This window comes from Pseudonaja textilis, chromosome 3 (genome assembly GCF_049901715.1).
Source record: "Pseudonaja textilis isolate UNSWEBS1 chromosome 3, rPseTex1.2, whole genome shotgun sequence".
Lineage (NCBI taxonomy): Eukaryota > Metazoa > Chordata > Lepidosauria > Squamata > Elapidae > Pseudonaja > Pseudonaja textilis.
The window spans coordinates 54,011,232-54,031,302 of record NC_141992.1 but is presented as its reverse complement, the minus strand read 5'-3'; the positions used below and the strand labels follow the sequence as shown (position 1 = coordinate 54,031,302).

At 38.2% G+C, this 20,071-nt stretch overlaps 1 protein-coding gene across 8 annotated transcripts in view; it reads right to left on the bottom strand.

Annotated features, from left to right (window-relative positions):
* The window catches only part of PTPRF (protein tyrosine phosphatase receptor type F), a 542,470-nt gene that overhangs the window by 424,800 nt on the left and 97,599 nt on the right, over positions 1-20,071 (bottom strand). For 2 of the 8 annotated variants that reach the window (XM_087929753.1, XM_087929755.1), the window contains exon 3: positions 19,041-19,162. The exons of the other annotated variants lie outside the window; for them this stretch is intronic. The gene's annotated coding sequence lies outside the window, so the exon portion shown is untranslated. The remainder of the gene's footprint in view (positions 1-19,040; positions 19,163-20,071) is intronic. 8 annotated transcript variants of the gene reach the window in all.

Below are 20,071 nucleotides of genomic sequence, written 5' to 3'. Positions count from 1 at the left end.
AAACATAATTAGATTTAGGTGTGGAGAGAGAACCTCTTGTTAGAGGTTCACGATGGCTACACAGGACCTCTAGTTCCAAAGAAAGCATGTCTCTAAATATCATTTTCTAAGGAAAATGTTTGCCTTAATACAGTATAGTAAGTCCTCGAGTTATGTTCACAAGTGAGCCCAAAAATTATGTTGCTCAGTGAAACATTTGTTAGGTGAGTTTGCCTCATTCTATGACTCTTCTTGCCAGCTTTTAAGCGAAGCATTGCATTTGTTAAGTTAGTAACACGGCTGTTAAGTGAATCTGGATCCACCATTGACTTTGTTTGCCAAAAGGTTGCAAAAGCTGATCATATGACCCCAGGACACTGCAGCTGTCATAAATACGAACCAGTTGCCAAGCATCTGAATTTTGATCATGTGACCACGGGGATGCTGCAATGGTTGTAAGTGTGAAAACCAGTCATAACTCACTTTTTTTCAGAGCCATTATAACTTTGAATGGTCACTTACAAACGAACTGTTGTAAGTCAAGGATACCTGTATTTCTTCTAGAAATGTATGGTTGGCTACAGAATATTCAGGTAGATTTGGTTGGTTTCCATCTTTCATGAGATACAGAAAAATAATTCGGAGTTATTCAAAATCCAAAGTGGGATTACTCTGTCAAGAGAATTCCCCGCACAGCACTGTGTTACAGATGGTGTTTATATATTATTTTATCTTTCTTTTTTCCTGCTTCTGCCACTATAAATTTGTCACTGTTTTCCTGGTTGTTCATTATTTATTATTTAAAACAAAATGTGCTAATACAAAAATGTACTGTGCAAACAAATGCCTTTCTTCATTTTGGACATATGTTACAGTTTCCAGGAAATGATAAATAATTTAGAAGCATTGATTATTATGATTTGATTCTGTAATATGTTTATTAATTCATTTTTGCTCTCGATATAGAATGACAAACAAAAATATTTTAGCTGCTTTTTAAAGCAGACCAGAATCCAGTGTGTTAAATTTGCTATTCCTCTTTTCATCAAGCCATTGAAGGAGAAGGGAAGTGTTGCCATTGGGATTTAACATAACTTTGACCTGATCTACAGTATGATTGTATGGAAAAGCAAAACCAAAAACCAAAAACAAAAGATGAATAAACACAAAATTGTGCATCAGATGACCTTAAGTTACTAATTTCTACAACAACCTTTGGTATTTAAAGTTTACTTTTCATGCTGCCTGTGTCAGAGAGCTTGTTTCAGTTAAATCAATTGAAAATTTCAGTCTTTAAGAATTCCAGAGCACATTTGCAAACATTATTAAATAGGTGCTACACTACATCCTCTCCCTCCCAAGATGAAGAAATTTAAATATTTCATCATATAAGATTGACACAGGAAGATTAATGATTTTGAATGACATAAAACAAATACATCTCTGTCTTTGCAGAGTTACATTTCCATTGAATTCATTTTCTGCTTGTTGTCCTTTGGGAGTGGGCTGGCTCAGAACTGTTGTTAAATAAGTAAATAAATATCATTCTTGTTTTTTACATCTCCTTTGCTACTTGAATGCCTTTTATTTTTGATAAACATTTGATTATAATGATATTTTATGAGATTAATCAGTCTTTCCAAGGGTCAGCTGATTTCCCTAGTTAAACACGTAAGAAAGACCAGAAGGTAGTGCTGTAGATTTTTTTCTCTTTTATTAATTTATGTCCTCCTCTAACTTGTCGTCAGGAAAATAGGGTGTGGGGCCCTATCTCTCTCATATGCCAGCTTTAGGAGAGGATACTAGGAAAAGATATCCTGGCAGAGATAGGGTGTGTAGATTTTACATTGTGGGCTTATTCTGCCACTGCAACCTCACACTGCAAATTTATCTTGTGTATGGGGTCAAAATTAAGGTTTCATCCCATTGTAATATTTTTAACTAGATTGCTAATGTTTCATAAAGATGTAGACAGCAAATGATATACTCAGCAGTAAAACAAAAGGATAGAAGATTCACTATTATTCTTAGGCATCTACGACAGTATTGTTTTTTTTAAAGCAGTGCTTCTTATTCATATACTATTCTTGCTGCTTCATTTCTCTCTTGTATCTGAAATTCTGATGCTGTGGAGATATCTTAAACTTATCATAATGGGTCTCATTTAGTTAAATTTAGGAAATGACATTTGAGTTTAGTCTTGTCTACATTATGTATTTAATAATTTGCTAATTTATGTTTTCAGTCTAAAAGCAATTATATTTATCACGCTCAGCTTAAAATTGGAGTTTGTATGACTGAGTTCTCCATTCAAACATTTCAGGCTGGAGTTAGTAAATATATATTTTGTATGAGAATCAATTAAATGAGAAAACTAACAAAGCAAATGACTTGTAAATGTCCTTGTGTTCATTTTCTATAGGCCAATTATTTGTAGAAGAAACAAAAAACTGATATCAATTAATTCAACTAAAGATATAAAATAGCAAGCAAATGACTTTATTATGGTCTTAGACCGGTGTATGACATAAAGTAGTGTTACAGTTGAATCACTAGTAACATTTGTTATATAATTCATACTTAATAATTGCAAAGTACTTGCATCTATAGTCTTTTATAAATTTGATTGGAACTAGACATCTGTTAAGACTAAGATGCTAGAACAAACCATGAAAAAGGAATTAAAAGCAATTCCTATTTCTGTTGCTAAGCCAGACAGTTGTTAAGTGAGTTTTGTCCCATTATACAACTTTTCTTGCCACAGTTGTTAAATGAATCACTGTAATTTGTCAATTAGTAAAATGGTTGTTAAGTGAATCTGGCTTTCCCATTGACTTTGCTTGTCAGAAAAGTTGCAAAAGCTGATCAAATGACCCCAGGACACTGTAACTGTCATAAATATGAAACAAGTATTTGAATTTTAATCATGTGATCATGGAGATACTGCAATGGTTGTAGGCATTTAAAATGGTTATGAGTTACTTTTTTCATTGCCATTGTAACTTCAACCAGTCACTAAATGGATGGTTGTAAGTTGAGGATTACCTGTATATGTACCTCCAAGTTGTGGGAACAGTAGAAATTCTGGTTTCTATAGAATAGAGTTATGGTTGTTAAGTATGTCCTGAAGGCAAACTCACAGGGGCCCCACAGCATGTATAAGGGTATTGTAGAATATTAAATTTTGCAAAGTCCATTTTTAAAATATTTTTTTAATCCAGACTTTATTATTTTTATAAATAACTCAAGGTGGCAAAATACCAATATTCCTTCTTGCTCCTATTTTCCCAACAATGACAACCCTGTCTTTCATGCCTAAAATGGGACTAAAAGACTATGAACCAAGAAAATTTGGGAATCTCTGGAACAGAGTGAGTATGATTGGAATAAAATTTGGCTTTGGCTACGATTGTAATGTACTGGATCAAATATGCCAAAACTGATTAGTAATGTCCTTAACCATAGTAGAAAATATATTATAAAAAGTGTTATGAGACTTGATAGATCAAGTGAAGATCAATAGTTGTGGGTCTGTCTGGTAACCATCCATGGCATATAGAAGAATGTGACTTGGAATTTAAGAGGAATAAATTTGCCTCAGAGCAAATATCAGAAATATTGTCTTCTTCTATCCCCTCCACTGAAATGGCTATGGAGGCTAGTATGGACAAGTGAGCAGGAGCTTTTAGTCTGTCCTGCTAGATACATTTTCAGAAAAGGAAGAGGGGGATGAAGCCGAGCCAGGGATATCTAGTCACAATAGTCTTTAAGCTGGTGATTTCATTGCTCGATTATCAGATTCCTGATCCTGATGCATGCCAAGCTTATTCATGCAGTCCTATGATATTGATAATAAAGAGGGTATTTTCTTGGTTCCAAAATCATGAATTCCTATGTTGCTGGACTATAGCAGGTATCTAGCCTGCTAGCTTGTTGGCTGGCAGTCAGTACAGTGTCAGCACAGAAAAGGAGGGATGGACTAAGAACAAGATGCAATGGGGAAAAACTGGCTGCATTTTTAGTATGACTGGGAGTTACAGATGAAAAACAGTGTGATTGACCTATGCAGGCCAATAGAAAATAGGCCAATAAACTTTGGCATCCAGCTTCTTTGAGAGTCATATTGAGGACGGAAGCCTGGCTGAAAGCCAGATGTGATTTCAAACAGCAGTGGGGGAACCTTCCTAGCAATAATTTTCAGTACTGCACTTGTAGGAGATCTTGGCATAATCCAATTGCTCTTTGAGGAGATGTTTTGTGTGATTGTGATTCTTGGAGAAAATGGAGCCCTCAGGAATGGGGAATGTTTGAGAAGTGTCAGGAAACTGCCATGTTTGTAGCCTTATGGAGCTTAGAAGAGTGACATATGAGTAGAAAAATTGAATTATAATAAATAAACCTGACCATACATAGATATAAGCTCAGGCTTGATCAAAGTGAGCTACTGCTTCAAGGTATGATTTGTCCTCTCTTCTTTCATTACTGGATTAATTTGCCAAGGAGAAATGAACTTTTAACATTCAACAATTGAAAGGGGCCATTCAAAAATATCCCATGAGCCATAGGCCTCATTCTGAAAAGAAATGATTGTCTTAGATTTGGAGAACATGTGCAGTAGATAAATGAGTTTTCTTGAATGGTTTGATAAACGGGGTTATTTTAGAGAAAAGGTCAAATGCAACCCAAACCAGGTTGTAATTCTTAAAAGAACTTGTCCCCAATAGTTTCTGCAGGTCCAGCTGAATTGGCAGTGAAGAATTTGACCTTGCAAAAGATGTGAAAAAATAAGCATACAAAGGTAACACAAAGTTGTTAAGTTTTACATATTCCAAAATCTCCTGCCCAGAGGCTGTCATGGCACAACTGCAGGATGTCTTGGTGTCGTTATCCCCATTCTCACAAAAAGCAGATGATGGAGATAAAGGTTCAATCTGAAACTTCTCTGTTTAAGACATGTTTATTGAAATTAAGTTGGTCAAGAAAATAAATAGAAAGGGTTATGTGCATATTTGTATTTGAGAAAGCCAAATTATAACAGGAAGAGTGCTGAGATACAGGAACAGATTTATATATTTCCTCTTAGTCCAGAATGTAATTTCTTAAAATGCAGAACATCAATTTAAATATATGTATATACATTATTTCGTACGAAGTTGTAAAATACAATCTGACTGATCATGGTATGTTTTTCAAGAGCAATAAGGATAAAACATGCTCTATGTATCTAATATTCAGGATGAGAGATTTATTTCCTAACTGTTTAGTTGCCTAGCTAATCTTATTAAAAAGAATTGTAGTTGCTTTAAATGAGTATCTGAAATGTGTAATTTCCATGCATTCACAAATTATGTATTATTCAGAGTCTAAAACAAGGCCATTCACTATCTCCTTGTAATTAGGTGCCTTTGGCAACAGCTGTTTGAAAAAATGGATCACAAAAAAGCATGACTATGGGAAATGAACAGAAAGCATGCTATTGTAGTATAAAGCTGTAATTTCTTTAAATATTATGTATCTAAAGTCTACAAGGGACTTTAGTACTTAAAATGAGAATTTCAAATCATTTTATGCATAAAATAAACTATAAGCCTGCTCTCCATCATTGGGAAACTGTATGCTAAATATCTCCATCATAGACTCCTCACCTGGGTTGAGGAGTCCAATATTATTGGTGCTGAACAGATTGGGTTTAAAACAGGCTGTGCCACTGGACCACTGCTTTGTCTTAGCACACCTGGTTGATAAATATACTACCATACCAGGTGGCAAACTTTTTACTGCTTTTATCGACCTAATGTCAGCGTTTGACTCAGTCCCTAGGGGACTGTTGTGGTCAAAACTGATCAAAAGTTCTATCGATAGACGTCTTCTGTTCCTAATTAGATCCTTGCATAACCAGACCTCTAGTCAGGTCAAGTGTGGTCTGCAGGGAGAACTTTCAAATCCTATCCCGATTTAAGAACGGAGTAAGGCAGGGTTGTGTTCTGGCTCCTCTTTTGTTTAATTTATTCTTATCTGACTTGGCCTTTCACATTGGACGTATTGAGTCCCACGCCCCAAAGTTGTCAACTACGAAGATCCTGCTTTTCCTTTATGCTGATGATGTGGCCCTCCTTTCATTGTCAAGGCCAGGTCTGAAAAGATTACTTTCTGCATTCGGGTCCTACTGTGCTGAGAACCACTTGTCTATTAATTATGACAAATCCAAAGTATTGGTTGTTCTCTAGAGCCCAGAAATTATATAACTGGACTATCAATGGTAATGCTGTTAAGCAGGTTTTCCATTTTAAGTATTTAGGTATTCAATTTCAGAACACCAGTACTTGGGCTAGACATCGAACCCAGGTGCTGAACTCAGCCTCCTGCAGTCACCAGCAGATTTTAAGATTTTTTTATACCCAAGGAAGCCAGTTTATTCCTTCTGCTCTGCGTATTTACAAAGCCAAAACTTTGGCTCAAACTCTTTACAGAATTCCCATATGGATACGGAGTTTCAAGGATTGTATTGAAAGAACCCAGGCTGTCTTTTTTAGAAAACTTCTGGGTCTTCCTCCTTGTGTTGGTTTTGCTCCAATGTACCTGGAACTGGGCACTCGATCAGTCGAATGCATGGCATGGATTAACACCTTTAAATGGTGGTTTCAGGTGCTCTTTCTGGCAGTTCTTGGTAGCTACCTCTCCCTGGCGTTTGCTGACTCTCATATTTCTCGTTGGGAGAGGGAGCTGATGAAGAAATTATACCTGCTAGGTTTTACGGGGGATGACCTGGGAGATTGTGGCCTTAAGGACGCCCAATTTAGGGTAGTCCAACGGCTTGTGGACATTGTCTTGCAATATCTACGAGCCAGAGCTAACAAAACTTGCTCCCCTCTGATCTTCAGCCAATTTAATAATTACGGACTGAGGATAGCTTCCTATTTTTACACTCTAACCATTCCCAAGTATAGAAGAGCTTTCTCCCTAGCTCGCTTTAATGTTATGCCCTCAGCACTACTGGATGGGCGATTTAAGAGGCTCCCGATTAACGAGCGGCTATGCCCCTGTGACAGAGCTGAGGTTGAAACTGTGGAGCATGTCCTTTTATATTGCCCTATGTATAACAGAGGCAGATCTAAGTTACTGTCTCTCCTTGAAACAGACCCTTCTAGACCCAATGTTAGTAATTTGTTCTTATATTGTCTAGGGGATGGCTCCTCATATATCACTTCTTCTGTTTCCTTTTTTTTTTTAAGAGCTGTAACCATCAGAGGAGAACGCTGTAATTCCCCTTAGTCAAATTTTTGGTGACCAATTGTTCATGATTAATTTTCCCATGTTCTTCTTTTGTTGTACTTGTGTTTTGGTCTGTGACCGCAAATAAAGTATTATTATTATTAAAATTAACTATTGTATAATACTGTGTATTCATCTGCAGAAATTATGTTGTTCTCTTTTTTTAAATATATAACTCTTATTTCAGTATGACATTTTTCTGGTGGACAAAAAGAAAAACAAAACCAGTTACAAATGAAAAATCAGGGCTACCATTACATTTAAAACAAGAAAGCACTAATAGTCTCATACAAAATTATTTATTTTATGGAGTTTTCCCCAGTTATTCTTCCCTTGGTTCAAATAGCACTGACTCAAATTATTCAGAACTGAATATGTGTTGTACAAATGAGGCAGAGGCATATTCTACCAAGATTATTTTTCAAAAGAGTGAGCTATTTTATACACACATTTTCCTCAGGGAAAGAAAAATCAATGTTGCAACTCTTCCAAGAAAATGCTTTTTTTTTGCAACAGACCCACTGAATTTGCTCTCTTCAACTTGATTTCTCTTAAATGTTTTTGATGTCTTACCATTGAGCTGCAAATACAGAGGAAACAGCCTTGTCAGTAAAAATGCAATAAAACAGGCTGAAAATCCTTTGCAAGAAAATGTTAGAAGTAGAGTACAACATGCCCTACTATGACATAACTGCTAGGGAAAGAGAATGCTAGGTCACAAAATAAGTGAGTTCAACAGTACATGTATTAAGAAGTCATCCAAATTACTTGAAGTTTTACACTGTGCGACCTCACTGAAGTGAAATTACCTTGTTTGAATTATGCAGGTAGCAGAGGATATTGCAATGCATTTTAGATATTCCACAAAATGAATAAAGTGCTTTCATTTAATATATAACACAGATGTCTGTCACAAATGTTAGGTTAGGGTAAATACTGTAGGGCAAATCATCAGTAAACTTATTGTCAACTTACCTAGAAATGTAAAAGATGTATATAGACATAATGTGATTTTTATTTACTTATTTTATTATCGGTTAAATTTATTTCCCCTATTTCTCTGCAAGGCTACTCTAGGCAGATAACAACAATAAAAAGGAAGAAAAACTAAAGGTGTGTAAATAAAACAGAAGCAAAATAATAGAACAATAAAATAAACAATAGCAAAGGACCACAATGAGAATAAATATATCAATATGATAAACAAAAAAATGGAGGGGGTGGGAGTGGAGTCTGCCATAAATCTAGCAGCTATCTCCAGTATGGAACTCACCCATCTGATCCCCAGGCCAACCTTTTTATTATCTTTATCTTATATTTTTCTCTTATGTTCAATAAAGGAAAAAAAACAATAAACAATTCAATAAAACGTTCTAGAGAAGGCCTGCAAAAACTGTAGGGTGAAAAGGGATATATTGATGATTTTTTAAAAAAAAACAGAGTCTGCAAAATAATACCTCACACACCGATTAGCTGTTCCAGAGCTAGCAGAGTGGTGGTAGCAAGGCTTGAAGGTGCTTGGCAGCACATCTTTCCACAAAGTGGCAGCGATTTATTGCCTTGTTAAAAATACTCGTGAGGTGCAGGCCTGTTCTAGACTATAGCTGCAACTTGCCAAATAAAACATGAAGTCAGTATAAATAAAAATAAATAAAACTTGGCATAAATCTGCTTCAACTTGGTATAAATCTGCTTACAATTACTCATTAAAACACCTGTTCTTGACCTAAAAACTATTTTCAGAAAAAGCTGTTATTTCTACAGATTTTACCCAGCAATTCACTACCTCTCCCCGCTTCCCCCCCACCCCCCAATAGCATCTTTATCCAGCATGCAAACAAATTCAAGAGCATGCAAATTCAATAACAATATAGTGTTATGCATCTGACAGGTTTATTTCTGTAACAGTTTATGTTTTCATTATGTTCTGTCATGTGTTACATGGATTTTGTATTTAAGATCTTATTGCATCTACCATGTCTATTATGAATTTAAAATAAAGAACCTACAAAAGATACCTTGTTTAGAAAGTGTTCAAAATTACTTTTTTATTTGTAGCAACAGGTAAAAACATCAACTACTTGATGTTCAAATTCAGATAAATTAATAATACATTATAATTAGCCTAGATAAAATTGAAAAGGCCAACCCCCCCCCCCCAAATGATAAAGCTATGTATATTTTCTTACTAATGTGCAGAATTTGTCAAACTTCTACCTGAGACTAGATGGATTAGAAGGGGCGTTGGTCTTACCTGAGACGCACCTTCTGAGAAGGTGGAGACAGGATCCAGGAATGGGATATATTCAGCTCTGCTTGCCTATAGACTGAATAGAAAAAACTGAAGACACACCCCCTTCCAGGCCACCATCTCCAGTTCTCAATGAAGTCAAGGTTTTCTTGTAGTCGCTGTAACAGTCCCATCATTTGGCACAGCCCATAGTTCGTACCATCCCACACACCCAAGACCATAGAGGCCAGTGAAAAAGGGTGGGACTGGATCCTGTCTCCACCAACTGAGAAGATGCGTGTAAGGAAAGACCAACACCCCTTCTCCAGCGTGGTGTCGACAGGATCCAGGCAAGGGACATACCAAAGCAAATGTCCTATGGGTGGGACCTCTGTGGTAACATCTAGCCCAGTCGCGCTCTTGGCCTTGGCTAACAATGGCTTAAACAAATGGAGTCTAAAAAGCCCTTTGAATCTCAGTTTTTCAGGTTCAGTTTCCTCCTCTGACAGCTCCTGTTCTATCTCTCCTTTCTGCTCAGAATAGTCAGATTGATCTTCCTCTGAGGAGACCGAGGAATAAGGGTCAAGCAAAATCGAGTCAGTCCCTAGAGGCTGGCTCATCTTATGTTGACTACAGTGTGTGATGACTGGACCACCTAACTGAGCAGATGGGGAACTTTATTGCATTCCCCCTGTAAGCCCCTGATTACTTCAGCCAACCACTGTTGCACCTCCATTGGCATCAATTGCGCCCCTAAAGCTGGAAGGCAGATGAGTCAGAAACATGCTTGGGCGCCATGCCACCTACCCCAGTCTGTTGTCACAATGTTACGGGTGCAGGTGGGATAATTGGTGCCACTGGAGTTGAAATACCCAATGAGATCAACTCTGCATCTCTGAAATTTGATGGTCCCCGACTGCCCCAAAGTCTCTGCAACTAAAGTTTCCCCTTGGGAGATCAACCTGTCTAATCCCCTTGGGCTCCATTATTCTCTATAGGAGGATTAATGTCTGGCAACTTCTTCTGCTCTTTTATGTTCTTTTCCACCTGTCTTACCAAAGCTTTGTAGAGCCTTTCAGCTTTCTCCTCTGCCTTTGATCTTCTGGTTGCTCTGGCCTTGGCCCTGATTTTGGCACAGGGCTGCTTCAAAAGTTCATGGTCAGCTGCTGTTATCACTGAGTCAATAAAGCCTCAAGACTGCACTCCCGCCAAAATTGTTCTAAAACTTGTCAAATTGATGTTAATGCTGATGTTCCAGCCAGGCGGATAAATGGCAATAGCTATTTTAGTCCTCTTAGCCACAGATTGCTTCAAATTAATAACAGGCTAAATTGTCCAGCTCTGGTTTCTGTTATTTAGAATCTTCTTTGCTTTAAAATGGCACTCCCGCCAAAATTAAGTGCTCCTGTGACAGGCAGAGTGAAGCCAGAGTATTGTCACAGGAAGCCGCTGCTCTGACTAGGCATGCTCCCTTCTTGGCCAGGCTGCCTATCAGGCAGGTCAGCACTAGACATCCCCAATATCTTCCTCTAGGCACTAGGTGTGTTATCGCCGGACTGTAAAAAATCCAAAAACCGGTGCTTCGCTAACTAGCTGACAGGCAAGAAGCCAGTGTCTTTGCTTTGCAGCTGCTCCGCTCTCTATCTCCATGCGAAAGAAGCACGAAGGCAAACCAAAGCCTCTCATGCCTCTAGTTCCTTTAGAACTGTTGGTGGAATTTAATTCAAAGGAAATTACACTGATAGCATCCCTCTATTTTTTTAAAAAACAGAGGAGCTATCAAAAAAGCAGTTTAGTTAAGCTGAGACTGAATAGAAGAACTGGAGACGAGGGTCCGGAGGGAGTGTGTCTTCAATTTTTTTCTATTCAGTCTACGGGCAAGCAGATCTGAATATATCCCATGTCTGGATCATGTCGACGCCACTCTGGAGAAAGGTAACAGGTACTCAAAATTCTGATTGTGGAATTAAGAAGCCATTAGAAAATAATTCCAGCAAACATTGTGTATCAAGTATGAATTCTATTTATACTGTAAACATTGTTCAAATTCTTGTATCTTTTTCTTCTGCCATATTATGTAAGGGACACAAAGCCAATCTCTTTTGGGTGGACTGTTTCCATTTGTTTCTTGGCTTGGAAACAGTCAGATCCAATACCAGTTGAGGAGTAACTAACATACTTATATAGATGTAGTGTTTCTTTAAGCATTCCTGTTCATTTAATATCATCGGCTAGCTATCTTAAAAGCCATTAACAATAATTGTCTGAAAAAGGACAAGATCTTCTTCTTACAGCTCATTAGCAGGACAGACAGTATTCAGGACAGATGCAAAGGTTACAAAACCTAATATCTCTTTATCATTGCTAATGAAAAAAACTTCAGTAATACAAATAGAACTGTTAGCTGTCACACTAAAAGTAGGAAAGATTTAAGACAGATAATAGAACATTTGGAATTGAGCAAAAGAAGACAGAATTTGAAATTGAACCATGTACAAATGATGAACATGTAATTGCTAGAAAGGAAAGGCTTTTATTGCAATTTGAAATTGAAGAAATAGTAGTAAAGGATTGTATAATAAAATAGGCTAAGAACTTTGGACTTAATATACTGATGGAACAGTACGAAAATACATCATTAAAAGGCCTGAAATTTACATTATGTTATAACTTAAATGATAATTTTTATAAAATCATGTACCATTAGTATATGACTCCAGAAAAGTTGTCTGGATGATATAGTTCAGGGGTAGGGAAACTTGGCTCTTTTATCACTAATGGACTTCAACTCCCAGAATTCCTGAGTGAGCCATAAAAGGTTCCCCATCCCTGGCCTACTGGTTTTTCAGTTGTGGGGGAAATCATTTTTTGACTTGAATGGGACTGTTTACTATACAAATGTATATTAATTATTATATATGTCATTATTATATATGTCCTACATTTGTATATTAAACAGTCCCATTCAAGTCAAAAATTGATTTCCCCCACAACTGAAAAACCAGCAGGCCAGGGATGGGGAACCTTTTATGGCTCACTCAGGAATTCTGGGAGTTGAAATCCATTAGTGATAAAAGAGCCAAATTTCCTTACCCCTGATAATAGTTAATTAAAATTTACGTTAGGAATATGAACAACATAGAGGACCATTTGCTCAGACCTGATGAACTTGTAAAAAATAATAAATTTCTGGATTCAAATATATATAATATAAAGAATTTCAAAGATCAACATTCAAATGAAACCAGAAATTTTATTTTGGGATTAGTAGCAATCAATTAGAAAAGAGTCATGAAAGGTAATTTTTATATATATACAATTACTGCTGCAAGATAATATGCACAACAATGGAAAGACTCTAAAGACTCTACAATAGCAGAATAATTTGGAAAGGTGAAAGAACTAGCAGAGATGGAAAAAATTAATTTGTTTCATTAGAGAAACATAAAAAACAATATTTATCAATGCCTGGAAACCTCTTGTGGCAATGCTTCCCCAATCTTTTCCTTCATTACCCAAAACTCCAGAGGGTTAATGTCATTGCCCAGAAGATCATTGGTTGCCCTCTCCCCTCTTTGGAAGAGCTTTATAGCTCCCGCTGCCTTAAGAAAGTTCAAAACATTCTCAAAGATCCATTTCATCCCAGGAACCCTTTTTTTGAACTATTACCATCTGGCAGATGGTACAGAATAATAAAAACAAGGACAAATAGGCTGAAAAACAGCTTCTATCCAAGGGCAGTAGCTCTTTTGAATTCTGCTGTATAGAGTGCAGTGTTGGGGATTTTCGGTTCAATATATGAAGGGTGAAGGATATGTGTTTGTGTTTATTTTCATGGTCATGGTCATGATGTGCACTGAAGATGGTGTTTGATTTCATTGTACGAGGTGCAATGAAAATTAAAGTACCGTATTTCCCGATGTATAAGCCACCCCTTTTTTCCAAAATTTTCAAGCCCAAAAAGTAGGGGGGTGGCATATACAAAGCAGGTACACTTTTTATACGTGAAAAATGCATAAAATAATAAAGTAGGAATAAACTGGTTTTCCAGCAGTATGCTATACTTTTTTGTAAAAATTGTACGTGATGATACGATTACGAGTGCGAGTACGCGATAGAAATGCATACGCTAGGCATCGGCCTGAATGCTTCGTTCCTACTCTCGTTCCGATGCGTAGATTGCTAGCGTCGCCCGCACCGCTTTCGGCGTCATGACCGAAGTTGTAGATCTAGACATCGAATTTTGTTTCTTTGTAAATTTTCTTTCTTCATAACTTGTTTCTCTAATAAAATATTTTTTTCAAAACTTCACAGTCCAAAAATTGGGGGGGTGGCTTATACAAAGGGGGTGCTTATACATGGGGAAATACGGTAAACTAAACTAAACTGAGTATTCTATCAGAAAGTCCTTTTTACCACTTATTAGAAAATCCTTATTAAAATGTCCCTATTGTGACTGGATAATAGGTTCATAATTTACCTAGGGGTTGGAAAACAATACATTGCTGAACCTGTGATTTATGGGTTTGACGATTAAAAATGGTAGCTAAAAATAAAAGTAAAAATTAAATGCTATTCGTACTGTTGTCAAAAAATCAGAAGCTGCTTCTTTGTAACCTTTTCTTTTTATCTTTTTAATTTTCTATTTTTATTTCCTTTCTTACTTATTCACTAGCCCTTGTTTCTTTTCTAATGTTTCTATTGTTTTTATTTCCTCTAAAAACTTTTTCAATTAAAAATAATTTTAAAAAAAGGTTATTGAAATTCTTTGATCCCCCTGCTGATTTCCTCTTGAAGCAATGGAGAAATTGCTGTATATAGATCCCTGATATGGAAGGAATGTACAGAGGAGCCCTATAATGTTTTAAAAGCCATACCTTCCCTTCTTAGCTTCTGAGAAGTTCAGTACAACTCATGCTTTAATCTCACTACCACTTACAACAAAATAAATTCCCAGGCACTCTTTTTCAAATGTTCTTTTCATTTCTAGGTGTGCAGATCCACAGATTACATGATGCGACTATCCATTATGTTCATAAATTCTCCTCGATCCTCACATGCACAGCGTGACGTGTTCTTTTTTTAAATAGTTTAAAAATGGAATTTATAACTATCAGAGTGACGATGCCATTTAAGTCCAGCAGTACAATAAAAACAGATTAATGAAATTTCTCTCAATGCTCCCACTGACATTGTTGCAAGCTCCCAAGTTGGGAGAATATAAAGTAGAATGAAGCTAACTGAAAAAGTAAATGGATTTAAGATTAAGACAAGTAACTTTTCCAACTTGCAATTAAGCACTATCTAAGGAAATCAGGCTTGAAGAGAAGTATCAGAGATTAAAGGTGACAAAATATAATTTATATAGCTAGTATTAAACCAGGTCAGACATAATAGAAGAAAAATTTTAAATGAATCATGGTCTAGTTCGTTCAAACATTTTAAACAGACCCAATGGTGTCGAGGCCCAGGATTACCCTGTTCGTGTGGAAGGTGCAGAGGTCTTCTCTGACAGAAAGAGCTGCCAATTCCGATATGCGCCTGGCCGAGGTAATGGCCACTAAAAAAGCGATGTTGAATGTTAGGTAGCGCAAGCTTATAGACTGAAGAGGTTCAAAAGGTGCCTGGGTAAGGGCTTGTAAATGAAGACAGGTTCGAGGAAGGGTACCTGTGAATCATTGGTGGACCACTGGCTGGCTGGCTAGGGAGTCTCTCTTTCCGTAGTGCAACACTGTGGAAAGGGCGCTACCTGTCTGTACACTGTATTCGGAGAGAAACCTTTGTCAAGCCTGTCCTGCAAAAAATCCAGGACCTGTGGGATAGAAGCTGCTGTGGATCTGTGTCCTTTCTGGTACACCAGCAATGGAACGCTTTCCAGGTAGCGTCGTATATTCTGTTCATGGTGGGCCTCCTGGAGGCTTGTATTGTCCTGCTAACCTTTCTTGAAAAGTTATCCCTCCTCAGGATCCTCTTCTCAAGTGCCAGGTGGCCAACTGGAGCCACTGAGGCTTTGGGTGTTCCAAGACGCCCTGACTGAAAGAGATCCTGTCCTGAGGAATCCTCCAAGGATGGGACACTGACAAGGTCACTAGGTCCGCATATCATGACCGTCTGGGCCAATGGGGAACTATGAGGAGTATTTCTGCCTGTTCTAGTAGCACTTTCCTTATTATCCACCAGGATGAAGGGAAGTGGAGGGAATGCATAAAGGAGACCCTTGGGCCCGCGGCTACGAAGAGCATTGATCCCTTCTGTCCCTGGTGATGGGAATCTGGAGAAGAATCGGGGAAGTTGGGTGTTTATTGGAGTGGTAAAGAAGTTGATTATTGGCCTCCTGAATTTTTGAGACATCTCCTGAAAGAGACCTGGGTGGAGATGCCACTCGGAGTTGTCTACCCAAGTTCTGCTCAGGTAATCTGCCTGTACATTTGATGTCCTCGATATGTGCTCCGCCTTGATGGATAATAGGTGAGCTTCTGCCCAGATTCCCGGTTGCTCTGCTTCGGTCATGAGGGATCTGGAGTGAGTCCCTCCCTGGCAATTGACATGTGCTTTGGCATCCACATTGTCCGTTAGGATCAATACGTGTTGGCCAGATACTGCGCTTTGGAAGTGTTTGAGAGCTAAGTGGATGGCATGGAGTTCTAACCAGTTGATGTTGTGTTGAAGGTCCACTGGGAACCATTGTCCCTGCATGTGTTGGGACTGTGGATGGGCTCCCCAACCTAACAGACTCGCATCTGAAGTGACAGTTATGCAATTGGGTTCCTTGAAAGGGGACCCCTTGATAATCGCTGGGGAAACGCACCATCTGAGGGACCTGAGGAAGTTTGACTTCAGTCGAACTTTGATGTTGGAGGTTTGGTGCTTGCCCTCTGGAATGGTAGGAAGAACCATTGGAGGGGTCTGGCATGTAACAGGGCACTATGGCTATGCACGATATCAGTTTTCCCAGGAGTTGGGAAAGCACCACTAAAGGAGTCACTCGCTCTGCTGTGATCTGGGTGACTAAGGACCTGCACTCCTGGGACAAGTAAACCTCGCACAGATTGGTATCTATCACCATGCCTAAATGTAATAGGTAGGTGGATGGAACTAGCTAGCTTTTCTGGAAGTTGATGGAAAATCTGTGTTCCTGTAGAATCCTGATTGTGGAAGCCAGGTCTGCCCCAGCTTGTTGGCTAGAACTGGACTGGATGAGGATGTTGTCCAGATAGCACTGGACACTCACCAGGATTGTTCTGAGATGCGTGGCCAGTGCTGTCAGCACTTTTATGAAGATCCTGGGGGCCGGTGAGAAACTGAATGGCAGGGCTTTGTATTTATAATGATTCCCTGTGAAATAGAACCTGGGATACCAGGGATAGATGGGAATGTGGAGGTAGGCCTTTGTTAAATCAATGGACGTCAGAAAATCGCGCCCCCATACCTTCCAAGACTGACTGCAGAGATTGCATTTTGAATCTCTTGTGTGCGAGCGTTTAGCTTTCTGAGATCCAGGATCGCTCTCCATCCCCACCCCACCCCGAGGCCTTCGGTACTATGAACAGAATGGAGAAAAACCTGTGCCCCCTCTGGTCCTCCAGCACTAGCTCGATGGCCTGGATGTCCAACAGTGCTGGACAGCCTTGTTCATGAGCTCTTTTCGTAGAGGATTTTTGGAGGGCAATGGGTGAAGGTCCTTGGAGGAGTGAATAGAAAATCCAGGGAACCGAAATGCATGGTTTTCAGGACCCAAGAATTGGATGTGATGGTCTCCCATCGGTCTGCAAATAGGACCAGCTGGCCGCCAATGGGGGAGGGGGTCCAGCAGTCATTTGGAGCAACGAAAGGGATGACCTCCTGTTCCACGAAAGGGCTGTTTGGATTGGAACTGTTGTCTAGTTCTAACTCGGAATCCCGATCTATCTGGATGCTGATCTGATCTGTGTTTCTTAGGACCTTCTGTGAAATTGTTGGACCCAACCTTTGCCACATCTCTATTGGGCCAAGACTAAGTCGTGACTGGGGCTAGGGGACTTTCTGGCCCGACAGGAAGAGGCATGGCAAATTTCTCCCATAGGCATGCTGGAGAAATGCAGTAATTCTCATTAACTTGTTGAATTATCTATTTTCTTCAGCTAATATTTCTTCAAGTTCAAGCTTTATAAAATGAAGCAGACACTCCGAATCAAAGTTTATTTCCTCACAGAAAATTTTTTGTGACCTGGAACACCCAAATGTAACTTTTCCCAGAATCACCCTATCCTGGAGAATAGATGCTGAAACAGCATTCTCTAGTGTGCATGATTTCTCAACACTTGGTAATCCTATCTGTTTTGGTTTCTATTGACTCTAAATCTAATACATTGTAAATTGCCTCCAGCTTTGTTAAAATAAATGCTACTTATTTTTATGTATTTATTAGATTTAGAAAATTTGTTCCATTCTGCACTGATTCTGGGTACAGTTAAAACTGATATAATTTTATTTTACGCTTTAATATTCTGTAAGAGAAGAAATAAACAAGAATACAGACTGCAACAATATTTCAACATTCAAACTATTACATTTATCTAAAGAACTTATTACTGTTAACATAACTTTCCAGATCTGATAAAAATATAAGTCATCCCTCTGAGATCTGATTATGACAAAAGACTGATGGTAATCTGAACAAAGACAAAAGCCAGATGAGACATGTAACCACGTATTGGATCCTAAATAACACAAATCAAGATTACCATCCTGAGCCACACTACACTCTACACATATGGGGGATAGGTTAAACTCTCCAAAAGCTATCACACCAGAGATTCTGTTTCCAACTTAGAGACTGAATCAAGCAGCTCAGTCAGGGAGATAGCCAATATAGGAGGGAAATCAATATAATAGAAACAAACACAACTGCTCCCTAGTACCTACAGATCTCACATGTTATTTCTAGTCTCATGGGATTGGGCCATGCACGGGGAAGGTGTGGGCGATATTAAGATACTGATTTTGCATTTCAGCCCCTCAGTTTTGCATTCTACCTCCAGAACAAGACAACTCACCATGGTCAACTAACTGTGGGACTTTTGTCAACGGAACTCATGTTGAAGAAACAGTGGTGGATAACATTTATCATGTTCCGTTATCCCATGTGGAATTGCCCTGTGGTGAAATGGCCATGGCATATTGACCACTGAGTGTTGGCAGTGGCACATTCAGTAGATGCAAGGAAATTAAGTTCTCTTGAAGGTTGCCCCCATAACACCTCCCACCCAACTCATTTATACCTGTAGTACTACAAAGCCAATTGGGTTAGCTGCTGATATAATTCTAAAACCTCATATTCAGATCTCCAATACAAAATCAAACCAAGATTTTAAATCTTTAATAATCAATCACATGAGTCATCCCAGAAGCTATCCTGCAAGTAAAGCACCATAGTCAACTTAAAAGTACCCATGGAGGGATGATAGGAAAGAGAGATCATAATCCACATTTAGAAAATCAACACTCAGGCAGCTGCAAATTTCAGGTGAATTCAATACTCACAATCCTCCCACTCTGGTTCCTACTGCCCATATCTCACCTTGACCTCAAAGAGTCTCTGCTCACAAAAGAAGCAATTTCCCAGCTGCCATATCTTCTCCAAATTGGTTATGCATCCCAAAGCAGCAGGATATTTAGCTGGGATAAATGAGAGTTTTCCTCCTGACATTGAGAGAAACATACTATGTAGCCAAGATACCTACACAAAGACCTATAGTTTGCACCACTGAGACACTATTGACACATTTCCCCATTTTTCCACATTGTCACTCTGCAGTGTTCCAAATCTACCACTACAATCACAACAGACAAAAATCACAGGAAACAAAATCTTCAAAAATCCACCCAAGTTCTCCGAAAATAGAGGCATTTGGCATTTAATTTCTGCCTGTTTACCACCTTGGGAGGGAACAAAGGAAGAGATGAAGCTTGATTTTAATTATTTAATTCATATTTTCAGAAATAGCCCAATAATTATTTGCTTGTATATTCTGTTCAACAATCTTTGGCAGATTACTTGCTACATCTGATATGACTTTGATTTAAAAGTCTTCAGACTATTCTCAAGCTTGCAGTGTAGACATGGCTAAAATATCAGCTACTTATTCTTATCACTTTTCATTTTTCTTGGATTATTTTTACCATCTTGCCTGATTAAAGAATTCTTGGAAGTTTTCTAATTTCATTTTTTCTTCTCGTTAATACTCTCATCTGTGTGCTTTTGCTCTTTAACATCTTATGTACTTATTTAAAATCCTTTCCACTTCTTCTTTCTTTTGAACAATACTTTAAAGCTATCCTAAGTAATCCAATTAAAAACCAATACATACATTCACCAACTCACCTGCTCACAAATTACATTCATTGAGACATTTTCAAGAGATGCCTGGCAAGCAAAATTATTTACTGTAAGACTAAAATCTAACTTCATAGAATAAACCTCCCAAATATTTTCTTCTACCACTATAGATATTTTTTTATCAGTAGGAAGCTATCACCTTCTTATAAAACAATAGGAAAATCTTTAATATATATCAGGACATAAAAGCTCTTTCACTTTGTTTGCCATAT